At 57.3% G+C, this 17,584-nt stretch overlaps 1 protein-coding gene across 15 annotated transcripts in view; it reads right to left on the minus strand.

Moving 5' to 3' along the window:
• JAKMIP1 (janus kinase and microtubule interacting protein 1) overlaps window positions 1–17,584 on the minus strand; it is a 137,190-nt gene that overhangs the window by 104,540 nt on the left and 15,066 nt on the right. For 3 of the 15 annotated variants that reach the window (XM_045056622.1, XR_006597255.1, XR_006597254.1), the window contains exon 1: window positions 12,026–12,919. The exons of 3 other annotated variants lie outside the window; for them this stretch is intronic. The gene's annotated coding sequence lies outside the window, so the exon portion shown is untranslated. Of the gene's footprint in view, window positions 1–779; window positions 1,346–12,025; window positions 12,932–17,584 lie in introns of those variants that run through there. 9 more of the 15 variants (XM_045056612.1, XM_045056611.1, XM_045056618.1 and 6 more) reach the window with 9 other exon arrangements.

Genomic DNA, 17,584 nt, shown 5'->3' on the forward strand with positions numbered 1-17,584 from the left:
AGTGCCCAAACTGTGGAGGCTGGGGGACAATTTCTGTCACACCTGCCGTGTGGGGAAAAGCCAGTCACAAGCAGTGAGATCCCCTTTCTCGGGGGGGGGGAACCCCACACGGACACAGACACCTGCTGACATCACAGCCCTAAGGAACAGGGGAAGCCAGGAAAGCTATTTCCATTTGGGGGCAGGGGGAGGAGGCTGTGTGAACCAAGAGAATTCTTGGAAAGAGAAGGTGGCTGCTCCTACCAAGGGCAGGGGAGGGAGAGAACCGAGGACATGGGAGAGGGTGGGTCTGGGCCAAGAAAACCGGGAAGAAATGGAGAGGGGAGAGGTCAAGTCACACATCTGGTCCAAAACACACGGATGGGATTTTTAGGGTCCCCCAAAGCACTGGATAGTGGCTAAGTGCTAAAAAAAAAAATGCTTTCCAACGTAATAGCAATAAGCAATCCGCGCACAAAACTAGAAGGTGGTTATTTATGCCTGAATCAAAAGCAGCTGGGAAAAATAGCACAGAACGTTCAGGAGAGAGAAGAAAGTGGCGTTTCCATCTCGCGGATGCAGAAGAAAGCTGAACTGGGAGCCAGACACCATCATCCTCAAGCCTGAACCCCCAAAGCAACACTCCCTTCTTCTCCCTGGCCCTGGCCCCCTCTCCTTCCCACCTTTCCCCAAACCTCCCACGCCGTCCTCCCTCCAAGGGCGCCTCACCATCCACTTGTCATACTCAGGTCGCCCCCATTAAAACAAAACCGAGCCCCCCTGCGCCCAATCCCCCTAACCTCTGCCTCTCTCTGCTTGTCCACAGTCGTTCGGGGCTGTCTCCATCTGTCGTCCGGATGGCCTCCTCACTTCTCTGCAGTGTGGCGTCACCTCCACCGGGCTCCACTCACCCCTCACCCTGACCTCCACGCACCCTCCCTTGACCGCCACGTTGCCAGATTGAGCCCACGCTTCGTAATTTAACTTCTTTGACCATTAAGTGGACTTTGACGTCGCTGACCCCAGCCTTCCAGCCCAGACACTGTCTCCCCTGATGATCGTGGTCACATTTAGTCCATAAGCTGATGATCTTACTTGCTCAGGACCGCCGAATCCTCGCCATGCGTAGGCACCACGCTAGAGCGTGACGGCCCCGTCCTACTCAATCCCCCCTCTCAGCCGACACTGATACCACTGTCACTTTACAAACAGGGCACCCGAGGCAGTAAGGGATCAAGCAGGGAGGTCTGGGAGGGGAGTTGACATGCCTTCCAGGCAAGAGGATGCACCCCCCAGACTGGCAGGCTGACGGCGCAGGGCCCTGGGAAGGAAAGGCGTGGGCTCTGGTGAGACAGCTTCGTTGCCATCAAACACTGGTGAGGTCCTCTATCGTGTACCCCCCCAACACCCCCCAGACCTCACAGCCTCCCTCCCTCGGCCCCTGCTCCAGCAACACTGGACCCCTGCTGTCCCTCAACCGACCAAGCACAGGGCCAACCACAGGGCCTTTGCACTTGCTACCTGTCTCTCTCTGGACCACTCTTCCCCCAAATGCCTGCACGGCTTCCTCCCTCAGTCCCCTCAGTCCCCTCAGGCTTCTCTGGACCCCCTTTAACACAGTTCTAGATCTCAGCACCACCTCCCGTGTCACATGTTTGTCTGTGTGGGTGACCCATCTCTCCCGCTGGCAGACGAGCTCCAGGAGGGCAGGGACGTGGCCCGGCGTGTTCACGGCAGTTCCCCCAGGGCCCAGCGCAGCACGTGACACACAGCAGATGCTCAGGGTCATGATTAACACCTATGGGGTCCAACTTGTTGGTGTCCCACATGCCCCATGAGCATCTGCTCTGAGCACACGTGCGGGTGGGTCCCTCCCCGCCTCTGTGAAGGCGTCAGTCCAATAGGGAAGACCACCGGGTAGAGAAAGAGGGTGTCGAGCTCTGCCAAGGAATCCCACAGTCCTGTGGGGGCCCGAGCTTCAGGGAAAGTCCTGGAGACCGTGGCCTGAGATTCAGCACCGACAGGAGCCGACCGGGGTGGGGGTCCGGGCATGGGGTGGCGTGGGGGGCGTCAATCAGAGCACAGTTTTAGAGCCCAAAGGAGTAAGAGAAGGCAGCTGTTTGGAGGAACCATGCGTATGCCCCCCCGATTTCTCCCGCCATCCGGTGGGAGAACGCCCGCTGGCCACCTCCTCCATGCAGGCCCCGAAGGTACTGGGAATCTAGCGTCCAGAAGGAACATGCAGGCGTCCCCCTCGAGTGGGAGGAGCAAACGCTAGTCCAACACACCTACAGCTGAGCAGATGCCGAACCCCGGACAGGTGCTCTGCAAGAAAGGAAACCGGCCACTGGGAGGGGTGGGGAGCAAACTGTCCTGGACACGGAGGTTCCCCAAAGACTTTGAGCAAGAAGTGATGCTGAGCGGAGTTCTGAAGGAGGAGAAAGGGCCAACCCAGTGGAAAGGAATGGAACACTCCAGGCAGAGGGAGCTGGCGCACCAGGGGAAAGCAAGGAGCCCACATGGCGGGCAGGTGGGCAGGAAGGATCACCAGGGGCACCGGGGGATGCACGGGACACAGGGGGCCAAGGGACAGGCCACGCTGGGGCACCCTCATGTCTGGTCGGCACAGTGGGGACACCGTGCCTCCCTGCTGGGGTGGAGGAGCCAGGAAGGGGAGCGGTTTGCACGGGCAGACCCCACGTTCGGGCTCGGCCATGCCTGGGATGGGGCAGGCCGGACCCAGACGGGAGGCTGGGAGCTCAGCCGGATCGGGGGGCAGGTCACCAGGGGGGCTCGTGAGGGCCACTACCAAACTTGGTCCTTGTCTTCCTGGAGGGTGGTGGGAACTAGTGTGGTCCGCCGGTCTGACGAGTGACGGACGCGACTTAGCTGCAGGAAGGCCCCCCGGGGGCCAGGACACAGCCCCGCAGCACAGCCGGGCTTGCTCCCGCGCAGTCAGGTCGGCGGGGGTCCGGGAAGCTCCCCACCCGCGTTAGCCTGGCCCTGGTCTTTCCCGCTGAGGTCCCTGGGGAGCCGGGAGGCAGGGCTGGGTGAAACCAGAGGTCTGGCTTCCCCACACGCTCCAGATGCAGGTTCCCATTTTTTGATTCCCCAAACGCAGATGGGACTGCACTTTAGGGAAGGGGTTGACTTGCACGAGGCAGTCACGGCGGTGGGAAAGCTGCCGTCTCATCCCATCCATCGGCTCTGCCGCCGTCACGGCCACCGGCTAAGGGGGCGGCATTTACCTTGTCACCGGTACCCCCACCGTCAAGGGGAGAAGAGTGGCTCAGAGGGGCTGACACTTGCCCCAAGTCGCCCAGCTAGGAGCTGGGCGTGGGACCCAAGCGTGTCTGATCCCAAAGCCCGGGTCCCTCGCCATCAGCACCGCTCACGGCCCGATGGGCCAGTGGACGCAGTCCAGGCCGAGTTTCGGGAGGGGCTGTGGGGCTGCAACGGGACGGTGGCACATCTGTGGGAACCAGCCGTCACTGTGCGGGAGCGAGCCCGTGCCCCTCCGCGCCTGCAAAGCTGCTCACCGCTCTGCCCTCCCGCCACCCGCAAAGCAGCATATCCACACCAGCTCCACCGTGACCGTGCAAGGCCACGGCCCCGGATGTGAGATGCGCTGGAACATTCCGCTCTGCTGCCTCGTGATCAAACCCAGCTTCAGGCTCTGCGGGGCTTTCAGTGGAAAGAAACGGCCGTGCCCCTGAGAGCCGGAGGCCTGGGTCCTGCAGAGTTCAGACAGTTCTGGAGGTCAAAGCCCAAATTCAGATCACGGGGCAGAAATCACGGGCTCAGCAGGGCCTCACTCCCCCGGGGGGGGGTTTCGGGAAGACTCCCTCCTTGCCTCTTCCAGCTCCCGGCGGCTCGTGGAGCCTCTACCCCAGCTTCACGCTGCCTTCTCCTGCGTCACATTTCCTGCCTCACTCCTGTAAGAACACTTGTCACTGGATTTAGGACCCACCCACATAATTCAGGATAAGCTCCCCCCCCCCCAAATTCTTATTCACATCTTCTGCCATGTAAGGTAATACTTGCTCCTTTGGCGCATAGAGTAACATTCACAGGCTCCAAGAGTAAGGACGCGCACATTTCTTTTGGAGGCCACCATTCGGCCACGACAGATATCACGTGTGCAACCCAGCCAACAGGCAAGGTCGGTCTAACAGACGGCTTACATCTAAGCAGCAGTGGAGACTGGAGGCTAAAAGCACACGCTCTGAGCTCCCCACGCCAGCTGTGCGCCTTGGGCAAATTTCCTAACCTCCCCGTGCCTCAGTTTCCTTGTCTGCAACAACAGTCTCTACCACTCAGGGTCTGGCAAGCACTGGATCCAGCTGTCCACGCCCAGCACTCAGAAAAGGGCCTGGCCCATGGGCCGCACGCAGTGACGGCTGCTGTTAATAGAATTCTTGGAATCCGTCTTGCTCCAAACCTGCCCCTCCTCCCTGGGAGGAGACCCGGCTCGGCAAAGAGCCACCCTCCTCCAGTCAATCGCCCAGGTTCTAGAGACCTGTGAGACCCCCTTCCCTCCCTCTTACACCTGACAGGCCCCAAGTCCTGCCGGGGCTAGCTGCTGCTTAGTCTCTCTGTCCCCACTGTCTTGCTCTGGCCCGGACCGGCCCGGGCCTCTGTCTCCTTCCTCACCTCCGCCCCCACCTCCCCATCCTCCACCAAGTCCTATTTCGTCAGGGCCAGTAGGACTCTGGTGGCGGCTAAGGCAACGGTCCCCCAACCTACGGCTGTCATGGCAGGTTACAAAACGGATGCGGACAGCATAAAGGAATGGAAATACAACCCACAGGATGGGAGCAATGTACCCAATGAAGGGCCTACATTGAGGGCCTACATTGAGGGCCTACATGTAAGGCCTAAAGAGACCTTACAATTCAACAATAAAAAGACAAACGAGTGCATGTTAAAATAGGCAAAGAACCCATCCAGATGGCTAACAGACACAGGAAAAGACGCTCAACGTCGCCCGTCGTCAGGAAAATGGAAATCAAAACCACAGTAAGGTACGACCTTACACCCACCAAAACGGCTAAAATCAAAAACACAAGAAACAACAGGTGCTGGTGAGGATGTGGAGAAAAAGGGACCCTGGTGGGAATGCAGACTGTCAGCCACTGTGGCAAACAGTGTGGCGGTTCCTCAAAAACTTAAAAATAGAGGGACGCCTGGGTGGCTCTGTGGGTTAAGCGGCCGACTTCGGCTCAGGTCAAGATCTCACTGTTCGTGGGTTCGAGCCCCGTGTCGGGCTCTGTGCTGACAGCTGGGAGCCTGGAGCCTGCTCCGGACTCTGTGTCTCCCTCTCTCTCTGCCCCTCCCTCACTCATGCTCTCTCTGTCTGTCAAAAATAAATGTTAAAAAAAAATTTTTTTTAATTAAAAATAGAAGTACCATGCGATCCAGAAATTCCACTCGTGGGTACTCCCCCAAAGAAAATAAAAACGCTAATTCATAAACCTATGACATCTGGCCGTCCTTCCTGGCTACTGGCTAACAATAACCACCAACGATCACTTTCCCCAGCCATCAGGTCATCACAGCAACATCAGCGGTGCTCTAACTGCTGTGCATCAGAACACCTGGAGAGCTGAGGAGGCTCACGGAGACCAGCCCCTGCAGACCCCTGGGGATTCTCCTGCCACCAACGTCCGCCAGCTGCCGCACGTGACAACCTACCCTACCCGGACATACACAAGAACTGATCTTGATTGACTCCTGGGTGTCGGGCACTGAGCAATGTTATTTCTCAAGGAACTCCTTGGCGCAGATCATTTATTTCTCCCGTTTTACAGAGAAGAAAGAGCTCCAGAGAGAGGAACCGAGTCGCCGAAGGCCACACGGCCCAGCAGGGGAGCAGCAGAAGCAGAGTCCGTGTAGACGTCCGACTGCAAGGCGCCTCCCCCACCCCGGGCAGGAAGGGGAGGCTCGGAACCAGAGGCCGCTCCCCAGGGCCCGGGTCTGGCAGCCCAGGGGACCCAAGAGGGGCCAGCACTCGGTCCAAGAAGCTGCTCTCAACCCCGCCGCCCCCCGGCAACACCCGGAGAACCTCCTCCTCGTGCCATCGCCTGGTGCCACCTGGCCACCGATCAGATCTTTGTGGCGGTGGGCCTGACTCATACTGTCACCTCTCCGGGCACCTAGGCAGCCAGCGTAAAAAGAAAAACTCCGGCGCGGGGGGAGCCTCGACCGGGGGTGTACACGAGAATGATCCAGAATGCCTGGGCTCCACTCAGTCCCCCCGACTCAGGACTTCAGTGTGGGGTCCGGGTCTCCGCGGTTTTGAAGTTGATTCCGATGTGCCGTCAAAGCAGAAATCTCTGGTTTAGGGCCCTGTGTGGTCTCCGTGCCAGGAGTCCCCGCCTCACCACCGAGCTCACTGGGGCTGCCAGATTTCAGGTCCGCCCCAGGCCTACTAAATCCCACACTCTGGGGTGGGTGCCCGCAGTCTGTGTCAGCCGGCCCGCCGTGTGACGCTAAGCCATCCGGGGCGTGAGGACCTGTCGCCGAGAGCCTGGCCGCCCGAAGCGCCGGCCCGGTCTGCATCAGCGGGCTCCTGTGAAGATACGTCTCGGGCCCCACCCAAACTCGCTGAACCAGAGCCTGCATGTTTAAACGGGGTCCCCAGGGGACTGGGGCCCATTAAAGAGCGACAACACCCTACCAGTGCCCTGAATTTCCCTGAGCGGACCCCTGCCCGGCAGTGCTGATCCAATGGGCCGGGGGCCCCCGAATGTGCATTTCCACACTTGGGTATTCCTGGTTTCATATTAAAAAAAAAAAAAAAAAACGAGTCTATCAGGCTTCGAATCTTCCTCTACCGGGCGCTGACGGGGTGGCCCTTTGACTCGGGGGTCTCACCTGGAAAATGGGCCGTGACAGTTACGAGTCATTGGTTGCTGTGAGGGCTCGAGCGATTCTAAGAATGCCCACTATGTGCCTGGAATTTCCAGTTTTTGTGCAGTCACCGCTCCCGCCACCGCCCCTGCCACCCACACATTCACTGCCACCATCACCGCCACCGCCGTTATCGCCAGATGTTCACAGTGTGGTCCCAGTAGCAAAGAATGCCAGTTTAGGTGGAAGGGCAGGCAAGAAACCGCGAGAGAGGGAGGACGGAGGGCCTGCCGTCACATAAGCCATCTCAATTTGCTTCAGCATTTGTTCGGAACCTAATGCCCAGGGCATACGTGCAAACTAGAGACAGGGGTGGGATGACGGAACCTTTGCAGGTCCTGGATACCCGTGTTTCAACCTCCAAAATCACCTAGGCCAGCTGCTCCCTGAGGGCAGGACTGTGCATTCTCACCTCCAAACTCCACCTCCCCCCACAGGGCTTGGCACACAACCCGGGGAAGGCGGCGAGCCCCGACGTTCCGAGTCACTTCCCGCTCCGCTCATGCCTCCGTTCGGCGGGGAGAGCGCTGAATTCGAAACCGGTGAGGGGGATATCTTTGCAAAGCTATGTAGACAGGTCATAGGCAAGCGGTAAGGACATTTCCATTAGCAGTCAACCACTAACAGAAGAGGAGAATTCCTCACTCCTCCACGATTTCCCCAAACGACACTGACTCCTCTCCCGGAACACGACCCGCACGGCACCACGGGGGGATTCCCGGCCCCACTCGCTTCCTGCAATGGAAGTCCTTGGAGACGGTGGCCCGATGCCCTAAGGTCTACAAGCCCACCGTCAGGCCGGCCGGTCCCTCCGGCCTGAAGTGGGGGGCGAGCTCGGGAGAGCTTCTCAGAGAGAGGGATGCTTTGGTCTACACTGCCACTGGGCTCTCCACCCTCACTCCACTCTCAGCCTCCTCAAGCTGGCAGTGACCCGGTCCCTGGCATCGATCAGATGCGTTGCAGACATTAACAAAGCCCAGCTGTGGAAAACAGCACCCCTAATGAGGAAGGAGGCAGGATCGTGGAGAGAGAGAGAGAGAGAGAGAGAGAGAGAGAGAGAGAGACCCAGGCCAGGCCCACATCTAAAGCCTGGGCTGCTCCAGCCCTGGCCTCTGCTTCTTCCTGTCGCCCCCAAGAGCCACCCCCCCCCCCCGAGCAAACCAGGCCCTACTAAGCCCTGGGAAGAAGAGAGGGCCCAGCCCCGGCCCAGCCCTTCCGTAGCTCATAGCCACCCCATCGGCCCAACCCACAGAGGGCATTTGTGCCAGGATAGAACCAGCCAGGGCATGGGTAGCCCCAGGGAGGCAGTGTCCACATTCCCTAAAGTGACCTTCTGTCCCCAGACACGCAGGGCCCTGGCACTCTCTTCCCCCGGGGGCTGGGGGGAACGTTTTGAATGAGAAAGCTTCCCTCACCTGCAAGGCTCTGCTCAGGCGGCTTCCTCGCTCAGGATGCCTCCCCTGCCCGTTTGCTGGCTCCACAAACACTGACTGTGCGTCTCCTGGGCTCCCAGCTCAAGTGCAGACAGCGAAAGGGAAACAGCGGCTGCCCTCGGGTTACCCAAGACCTGGCAGTGGGAGGCAGCTCAGATTCGGATGACTGCAAAGGATGAGGTCAGCACGGAGAGCCTGGGGGGCTTCCTGGAGGAGATGACCCCCAAGCTGCATCTTCAAGGAGAAGGAGGGAGCCGGCTGGCCAGCCAGGTTAACAAAGGATAAAAATGACAAGACGTCAAGCTCCACTGGATGCCTGTGGGTGTTTGTATGTGTTCCCAAGAGCACAGGACAAAGTTCAAGAGGCTCTAACCACCCCACGGGTGATGGAAAAGACAGGGACCTATTAATTTCTTTATCCTCTTCTCTGTTTGGATCATCACAACAACAAATGCGACCTCGGTCATTTTAGAAGGCGATCAAAATTTAAAAGAAAATTTTGAGGGGAGAAATGAAAACCTGAAGGGAAGTTGGTCCCCAACGAAAGATTCTAGAAATGTAGTGACTTCTCTATAGAGGAAGGAGTACATTTTGTCAAAAGCGTCTGCCGCTCTTTCAAAGCCGGACCCCAACGGGCTGCCTAGAATTTAACTGTGGGGCAGGCAGCTCCCTCGGTCTCAAATCGACAGAGACCAGGACAGGGCGGGGAGCAGAGGGCCGACGGGCGGACCCCGAGATACTCGAGACACCCCCCAACCCAGCAGCCCTTTTAAAAATGTTTTCTTTTTCAAAGTTGCAAAACTACAAGAAGAGTACAACGAACCCCTTGTACCTTCATCGAGACTCGCTGTTGGTTCACGTTTGTCCACATCTGCGCTATCTACAGATCAAGATACGTGTTTCTCATACGTTTATCTTTAAGACCAATTTGAAAGCCAGCTGCAGGCATCACAGCATCTCGCCCTAAAATGCTGTGGTTTTCACCCCTTTAGACCAAGGACGTTACGAAATCACAACACGGCGAACAAGCCCAGGAAATGTTATCACTCATACATCTCATATTCAAACGTCACCGGTTGTCACAAGAATGGCTCTGGAGCAAAATGATGACTTTCTTGACCCAAGTCTCAGAGTGCTTATTGAGAGAAGCTGTCCGCAAAACGCAGCCATGTCCTTGTCAGATGTACTCGGGACCAGAGACAAACTTCTCCGAGTTAACCAAGTAGAAAAAGAAAACATGACGGTAATCGAGATTAATAAGCATCATCGGGTAAAGAAGACCCTCTGACAATAGGGCAGAGCAGCCGGAAGGGGTTCTGGGCACAGAGGGAGAGGATTACGAATCTTCAGCTGATGCCGGACCCTGGTCGTTGGCTCCTGGTCTGAGAAAACACAAGCCACACGCCCTCACGCCTGACTGTGGAGTCCCCTCTGTCCTTGGGAGCTGGCAGAGGAGGCCAGTCAGGCCACAGTGCAGAAAAACAGGGACCCGGGGCTCAGAGCTCTCAACCTGCTGAGTCACTCTGGAGAAGTCACACAGCTGCATGGGCCTCAGTGTCCCATCAACAGGCCCGCAGCGCCTCCCCGAGGGCCCCAGGGGCAAGTGCAGCGTGCTCCCAGCCTACCCCCAGGCTCTCTTGAAAGGGCTCCCAGAAACGCAAAGCCCCAGCCACTGGTGGCCCAAACCCGTCTCCATTCCGACCCCTTTGACTCCCAACTAGACCACGACACCCATCTCCCTGCAGAGGGCTGGTTTCTCTTGCCTCCCTCTACAGTGTGTCCCCACTGGCCACCTCCTCACCCTCTGCCCCACCCCATGCAGCCCCCCCACCCACCTTCCCCTCATCCACGGTCACCCTGAACCATGCAGAGTCCTGATTCAGGGTCCCTGGATCCTGGCCATTACTACTTCTCGAAGAGTTAGAGAACAGCGAAATATATTCACACCGTGGGCTCCCTACTGCCCTCAGAGTGAAAACCTCACTTCTGGGCCTGGATGAGGCCCCTCCTCGTCTGCTCCCTGCCTCCCCTCTCCCTTTACTGTAGATCGGCTCAGGCCCTCCTCGCCCACCAAACCAACCTCAGAGAACAGCAACCCCGGCGGGTGGGTGAATCCTCTAGGGGACGGCTGAGGCCACGGAGGTTCAGAGAGGTTGAGGAACTCGCCCAAGGTCACTCAGCTCAGGAGTGAGAGAACCAGGGCACAACTAAGCGAGCTCCCTTCATTCTACGTAGAAAGCAGAATGTTTCATTGACACTCATCTTTCTCCATCCACGCCACCTCCGGACGAGGCCGGAAAGAACACTAACAGTGGTTGGGAAGGTGGTGGGAATCTTTTCGCGAGAGCTTCACTTTGAAACAGTTTTATGTTGAGGGTGGGAAAACGGTAAGGACTAGAAATCAGCAGATATAAGGGATAAAGAGTCCCACGCGCATCTCACTGCCACTGCATCGGGGAATCGCTACGCACGGGTGATGCTGCTGGTGGCCTGATTTCAGCTGAGGACTCACCCAGAGTGGCTGGCGCGAGCCAGGTCCAGGCAGACGGACGCTGCCCGAGACCATACCCGGCCCGCCCCTGCCGCGTGCCTGTCGATCCTTGGCTCTCTCTGAACCTAGAAAGACTCTGGATTCAGGGCTCAGACTTTTGCTTTCCGATTAAAGTAACAGATGCTTAAAGGGTACGCGTATATTTACTTAATGATCATTTTGAATCCCATCGAGACCCCTATCTTCTCTGAACCTCAGTTTCCTCATCCATGCGAGAGATGGTGATACTGACATGCACAGAATGACCACCGACGTGCCTCATAGTGGATGAGGTGCCCTCCCTCCTCCACACACAACAAACGGCCTCATTACCATTTATTACCACTGAGAAGCTACGAAGCACCAGATACTTTCCCAGGCACTAAAGATACAGAGATGAGGGGCGCCTGGGAGGCTCAGTCAGTTGAGCGTCCGACTTCAGCTCAGGTCACAATATCATGGCTTGTGAGTTCGAGCCCCGCGTCGGGCTCTGTGCTGACCGCTCAGAGCCTGGAGCCTGCTTCGGAGTCTGTGTCTCCCTCTCTCGCTGCCCCTCCCCCATTCGTGCTCTGTCTCTCTCTGCCTTTCAAAAATGAATAAATGTGAAAAACATAAAGATAGAGAGATGAACAAGGCAGTTCTGCCCTGGCGTGAACGAACGCCTGGTGGGAGGGAGGTAGGACTATAAATCCCTAAAGAGCTTGAACGTGACCCCGAGCCCAGCAGGGAGTCATGGAGAGGTTTATGCCAGGGAGGAAAACGTTGGACACCTGTGCATTTCAGATCAGTTGCTCAGGGTCCACATGGAGGGCTGCCTGGAGCCCCCCTGCCCGCCCCCGGAGGCAGAGGCAGTGCTGAAGCTGTGTCCTCATCTCGTGACGGGAGAAGAGGACAGAGGTAAGCAATGGATAAAGACATCTTGGGAGGCAGAACCAAACAGGACCTACAGCCCAAGTGCAGGGGACAGGGAAGAATTCCTAAAGCTGGAGTGCAGTGGTGCTGGACATGGGGACCTATTTTTGTACCTCTCCAAACACTGGCCCGGCTCCCTGTCACTCTTGCTGCCAGACTGGCTTTCGGCAGAAAATGCGAAGCACGACTGTTCCACATCACCCTGACCCACTCGGGATGGGAAGCGGGGCCGAGGAAATTAAGGGCTGGGAGACAATACCTCCCAGTTTACAAATGGGGAAACTGAGGCTCTCGGAGGTGGACTGATGGGCCCAGGTTTCCGTGGAAAAGCAGGGGGTTGAACGCAGCTCTGTCCGGCTCCGGGGCCTGCTTCATGGCACCGCCTCCAGGGTGAACCTTCCAACCGCATCTGCAGCCTGGGTGGCCAGAAAGAGATAAGAGTCTTTCCAGCCCTTGTGGTCATGAATAGTGATCGCCGCCGCCGGGACACCCACTGACAACCCTGAAACCACAAAGGGAGCGTGGGGAGAGAGGGGGCGTTGGCAGTCAGACGACAGGCTTCCTAAAGGGAAAAATATTTAGCAAACATTGACGTGGAGAAGTGAGCTCCAGACTCGGAAGGGACACTTCAAAAGGCCATCTGGTCCCATCTCCTCATTGTACAGATGGGACAGGGGGCCGAGGGTGGGGGTGTCTAATCCCCACGGAACCCCGACTCTTCACTGCCCGTCCCGCAATCCGCCTATACCCTGGTGTCACACGGGGCTTGGTGAGGCTTTATGAGCCACAGCACCACCTGCTCCAGGAAGCCCTCCATGATCACCACGATGCCTCCCCAGAAAGCCTGGACTTGACTGATGGCTCCGTCCCTTACTGCCTGTAGGACGTGCATCCAGTCCTGCCACCTGAGCCGGAGGCGCTCCCACCTCCTGAGGCTGTGGCATGGATGAAGTGAGTTCGGACAACCACTGCAGGCTCCGACGCGAAGCAACCCCTTCCGCAGCCCGACCCGGGGAACAACGATGGCTGCTTCCCCTGGAACATCAGGGCCACCACCCACGTCGGGGCCACCATCCTGGCCGCGCCTGGGAAGCACCTAGCTCCCTCGTGCCTCCGAGCCCCCGGCACTGCCGGCCGGCCCTCTCCTCCCCACCCCTGCCAGGCCTCCTCACGCCAGGGATAACCTGGCCTCCGGGGTGCCGAGGCTCACCCTCACTCCTCAGCCCCAACCCCGCCCCCACTTCCGCTTTGCCTCACTTCCGGCCACCGCCTGGATAAGCCGAGCTGACTCCTCCCCTTCCGCTTCCTGTCTGCACCAACAGTCCCGCCCCCAGCCCTGGGGATGCCCAGCACCCAAGGCCAGCACAGGGAGAAGCCGGGAAGCCTTCGGCCCGGGCTGTGATGTTTAAAAAGAAGGCCCAGGAGCACCTGGGTGGCTCAGTCGGTTGAGCATCTGACTCTTAACTTCGGCTCAGGTCACGATCTCACAGTTTGAGATCATGTTTAGAACCCTGCATTAGGCTGTGTGCTGACAGCGTGAAGCCTCCCTGGGATTCTCTCTCTCTCTCTGTCTCTCTCTCTCTCTCTGTCCCTCCCCCACTCACTTGTGCTCTCTCTCAAAATCAATAAACTTAAAAAAAAAAATAAAGTCGGGGCGCCTGGGTGGCGCAGTCGGTTGAGCGTCCGACTTCAGCTCAGGTCACGATCTCACGGTCCGTGAGTTTGAGCCCCGCGTCGGGCTCTGGGCTGACGGCTCGGAGCCTGGAGCCTGTTTCCGATTCTGTGTCTCCCTCTCTCTCTCTGCCCCTCCCCCGTTCATGCTCTGTCTCTCTCTGTCCCAAAAATAAATAAACGTTGAAAAAAAAATTTTTTTTAATAAATAAATAAATAAAGTCAAAGAAAAGGCCGGGTTACCAGGTTGGCACAGCGCGACCCCAGTAAAATCTAAAACACGCACAAACGAGCGGGAAGAAAAAAAGGATGGTGCTTATCGAATGTGGGTTTTTTTCTTTTTTTCCTAAGTTGTTATTTACACATTTTGAGAGAGAGGCAGAGACAGCGCTAGTGGGGCGCGGCAGAGACAGAGGAATCTCAAGCAGGCTCCATGCTGTCGGCGCTGAGCCCCATGTGGGGCTAAAACTCACCAAACGGTGAGAGTGTGACCTGAGCTGAAACCAAGAGGCAGAGGCGTAACCCACTGAGCCACCCAGGCGCCCCTGTTTTTGTTTTTTTTTAAGCAATGAAATCTTGCAGGGGGGGAGGGGAGCGGTCCACGTGAGGCTGCTGCTTTTGGAAGGACCCGCTGCCCAAACCTCAGCCTCCCAGGCGGCCCTCACTGAGCCTGCCCACAAGGCCCCCTGTGCGTGGGTGAGGGCAAGGTGGCCTCCTGAGGCCCCACGGCTCACCTCCTGTGACTGCTGGAAGGCTCTGCCATCTCCCGCCCTCCTGCACAGTGCTGGAGAGGCCCACAGAGGCACATAGGGGACCTGCCTGGGGGGCACTCGGTACACCCAACGGCTGAGAGGCGGACTGAACACACCCGGACAGGAAGCCCAGCCCACAGAGGACCCTCCCCCAAGCCCCCCCCCCCACCTGCTCCTAGGCATGCCAGAAACCCCGGCAGGTGCCATCAATAGGACAAAGCCACAAGCCCACAGGAAACCAGGCCTCTCTCGCCCTCAGACACAGGCATCTCCTCTGCAGTGACCCTGCCTGTTCTGCCAGGTGGACAGCAAAGGAAAGGAAGTGGCCCGGGAGGCAGCCCCAGGTCAGGGGGCCTGGGTCTCTCAGAACATCACTGCTGCCCCCAGCCCCAAGCAGCAACTAAGACAAGATCAGCCCTTTCTAAGAGCCCACTCGCCACCAGGTAACGTGCTGGGCGTGCCCATCTCAACCCAGCCTCAAAACCTGTGAAACACGTAACAGGGTCATCCCCGTTTGGCAGATGAGGAAACTGAGGCTCAAAGAGGTGAACTCACTTGCCCCGTCTTCGCAGCGTGTGAGTGGCAGAGTCAGGACTCGAACCCACGTCCGTCTGCCTCTGAGGCCACTTCCCAGCTGCCCAAGGAAGTGTGTCGGTTTGCTTTCTATCCCCAGGAGTTAGTACCGTGCCAGGCACAGTCTCAGAAGGCACCCAAGCACATTTTTAGGGAGGAACAGCCAGGCTCACTGTGCCATCACCCTCCCAGAGCAAAGTATATTGACAGCAAATTAAATACCGCTGAATTAGCCTCAACGCTTCCATAAAGCTACAGTTTCAAAATATTCCAGTCCATGAAAAGCTTCCAGTAGCAACAGAAAGCCACCGACTTCACTTTCCCACCAGACACACCCACAAACACAAACATATGCCCGATAAAATTGCTACTCCCATTCAAAACCCACGTCGCAAAACTCCCATCAAAGAGCAGGTTTGAGAGTTTTTATCAGCATTTACAAGAACATGAGGAAACTTCCTGTAGAACATTCTGCGCGTGTGGACCTTTCTGTTTTCTTTAACTTTTCACTGTAGAACCTTACAAATGCTGAACGGGAGAGAAAAATCTGAGGTGGGGACAAGCAATGGGAACTGATACCCGGGCTTTAAGAAAAGCAAAGCATCGTGGCAATACCCACATCCTCTCCCGGCAGACAGAACTCAACACAATTCAACAAACATGCACCAAGTGATAATAACTACAGTCCCCGCTCACGCGGCCGTCACGGCATGCCAGAAACTTTCCCAAACTTTCCAAATTATCTACTACTCCGCAGCCCTAAGACACGGTGCTCTCAGTGTCCCCATTTTAGCATTCCAGCGGGAAGGGGTGAGGTTACTCGGCCAAGGTGACTCAGCCAACAAATAGGGGTGGGAAGATGAGCAGGTGGTCTGGCTCCAGTGTCTATGCTCTTACCCGCTCTGCTATGTGGGTCCCAGCCTGAGGCTAGAGCCACGAGGGTGACCCAGACATCACCTCGTCCAAAGGAAGGCCAGAGGAACCACACTGATGGAGCAGAGGGCTAAGCCTGGCTGTTCTGCACACCTGGGGGGAGAAGGCTGTGGCCCCCTGGCATCAGGTGCTTTCACACATACTCCCAGCACTCACAAGGTCCCGGAGAGACACATGTCATCCTCCTCATTTCGTGGAGACAGAAGTTCAACCTCAAGCGAGTAACGGATTTGCTCAAGTCCCTACCTTTGCTCTTTCAACTGCCGCTTGCTGGCCTTTGGCAAACCCCCTGCTCCATTTCGGAATCACCTCTTTACTGGGGTGCAAAGTGCCCTCAAGAAGTCCCAGAAAAGGCCCCAGCTGTCAGGTCGTCTCTGTCCCACCTCTGCTGAAATGAGTCACAGGGCTGACAGGCAATCACACTGCCAGGAACAAGCAGAGGCGACCAGTGACTTTCAAGCTGATTTTGTTTGTGGTTTCCACATCCTTTCTATAGCAGCCACCCAACGTGGCGTGCTGTGCCTGGGGCGCTCTTCGACAGACACCTACCAAGTGCCTGCTGTGTGCCCAAAGCTGCAGGGAGGGGACGCAGAGCCTGTGTCCTGGCTTCTCTCAAGAAGGTGACTCTAGAAATGAAGGGGACGGTGGGGTGTGTGGGGGGGGGGGAGGTGAAACAGGTAGAGAGAGACCAGGGGCTCAAAGAGGGACACTAATTACAGGGTGGGGGGGCTTGGATTAAGGTGTACTTACTGTCGGGCTACTCCCTGCCAGGTGACTGCCAGCTGAGTCGGGGAGGAAGGTGGTCAAGGATGACTTCATCAGGTGTCACATTTGCTGGCCCCGGGCCGGGCACCGAAGCCGCAAACACGGGCCCCACCTGGGTCCTGAGCTGCAGCCAATGAGCAAGGAAGACTATGAAAGATGACAGCCCCACAGTGTGCTCAGGGCTGTCACAGAAAGATGTGCAGGGGCCCGGGGGTCAGGAAGGCGCCCAAGGACGTGAGACTGAGGCCACCTCCAGAGGCAGCAGAAGGGCAGTGCTAGGAAGAAGGCACAGATGTAGAGAGTCAGGAGGAAGGAAGGGGGCCTGGCAAGCTCAGGGAAGGCACAGGGTCCCTAAGGTAGGCATCAGTGTTACAGACTGCTTGTGTCCCACCAAATTCGTATGTTGGAGCCCTAATCCCCAGTGTGTTGGCATTTGGAGATGAGGCCTTTGGGGACTTTAAGGGATGGGGACCTCAAGATGGGATGAGTGCCCTTATAAGAAGAGACACAAGCGAGCTTGCTTTGTCCCTCTCCTGCCCCCTCACGAGCACACAGTAAGAAGGCAGGAAGAGAGCTCACATCAAAATTGACCGGCAGCCTGGGGCACCTGGGGGGCTCAGTCGGTTGAGCGTCCGACTTCGGCTCGGGTCATGATCTCGCGGTTCGTGGGTTCGAGCCCCGCATCGGGCTCTGTGCTGACAGCTTGGAGCCTGGAGCCTGCTTCGCATCCTGTGTCTCCCTCTCCCTCTGCCTCTCCCCTGCTCATTCTCTCTCTCTCTCTCTCTCTCTCTCTCTGTCTCAAAAATAGATAAACATTAAAAAAAAAACTGACTGGCAGCCTGACCTTGGGCTTCCCAGCTTCCAGAACCAGGAGTAATTCCATTTCCATTGTTTTGGGCCCCCCATTCTATAGTATTTTTGTTATGACAGCCTGAGCTAAGACAGCCGGTAAAAGCAGGAGCATCAGGAGAGGTCGCGGATGTGATGACAAGAAGCGTGCACTTCATCCTGGGCCACGGGGAGCCCGCTAAGTAGAGGAGTGACACAGCCAGGTGTCACTTCAGGGAGATATCATCCTCCTTGGCGCGGTTGTTGTCCTTCCCAAACACCAGATAACTCGAGGC

This window comes from Felis catus, chromosome B1 (genome assembly GCF_018350175.1).
Source record: "Felis catus isolate Fca126 chromosome B1, F.catus_Fca126_mat1.0, whole genome shotgun sequence".
Classification (NCBI taxonomy): Eukaryota; Metazoa; Chordata; class Mammalia; order Carnivora; family Felidae; genus Felis; species Felis catus.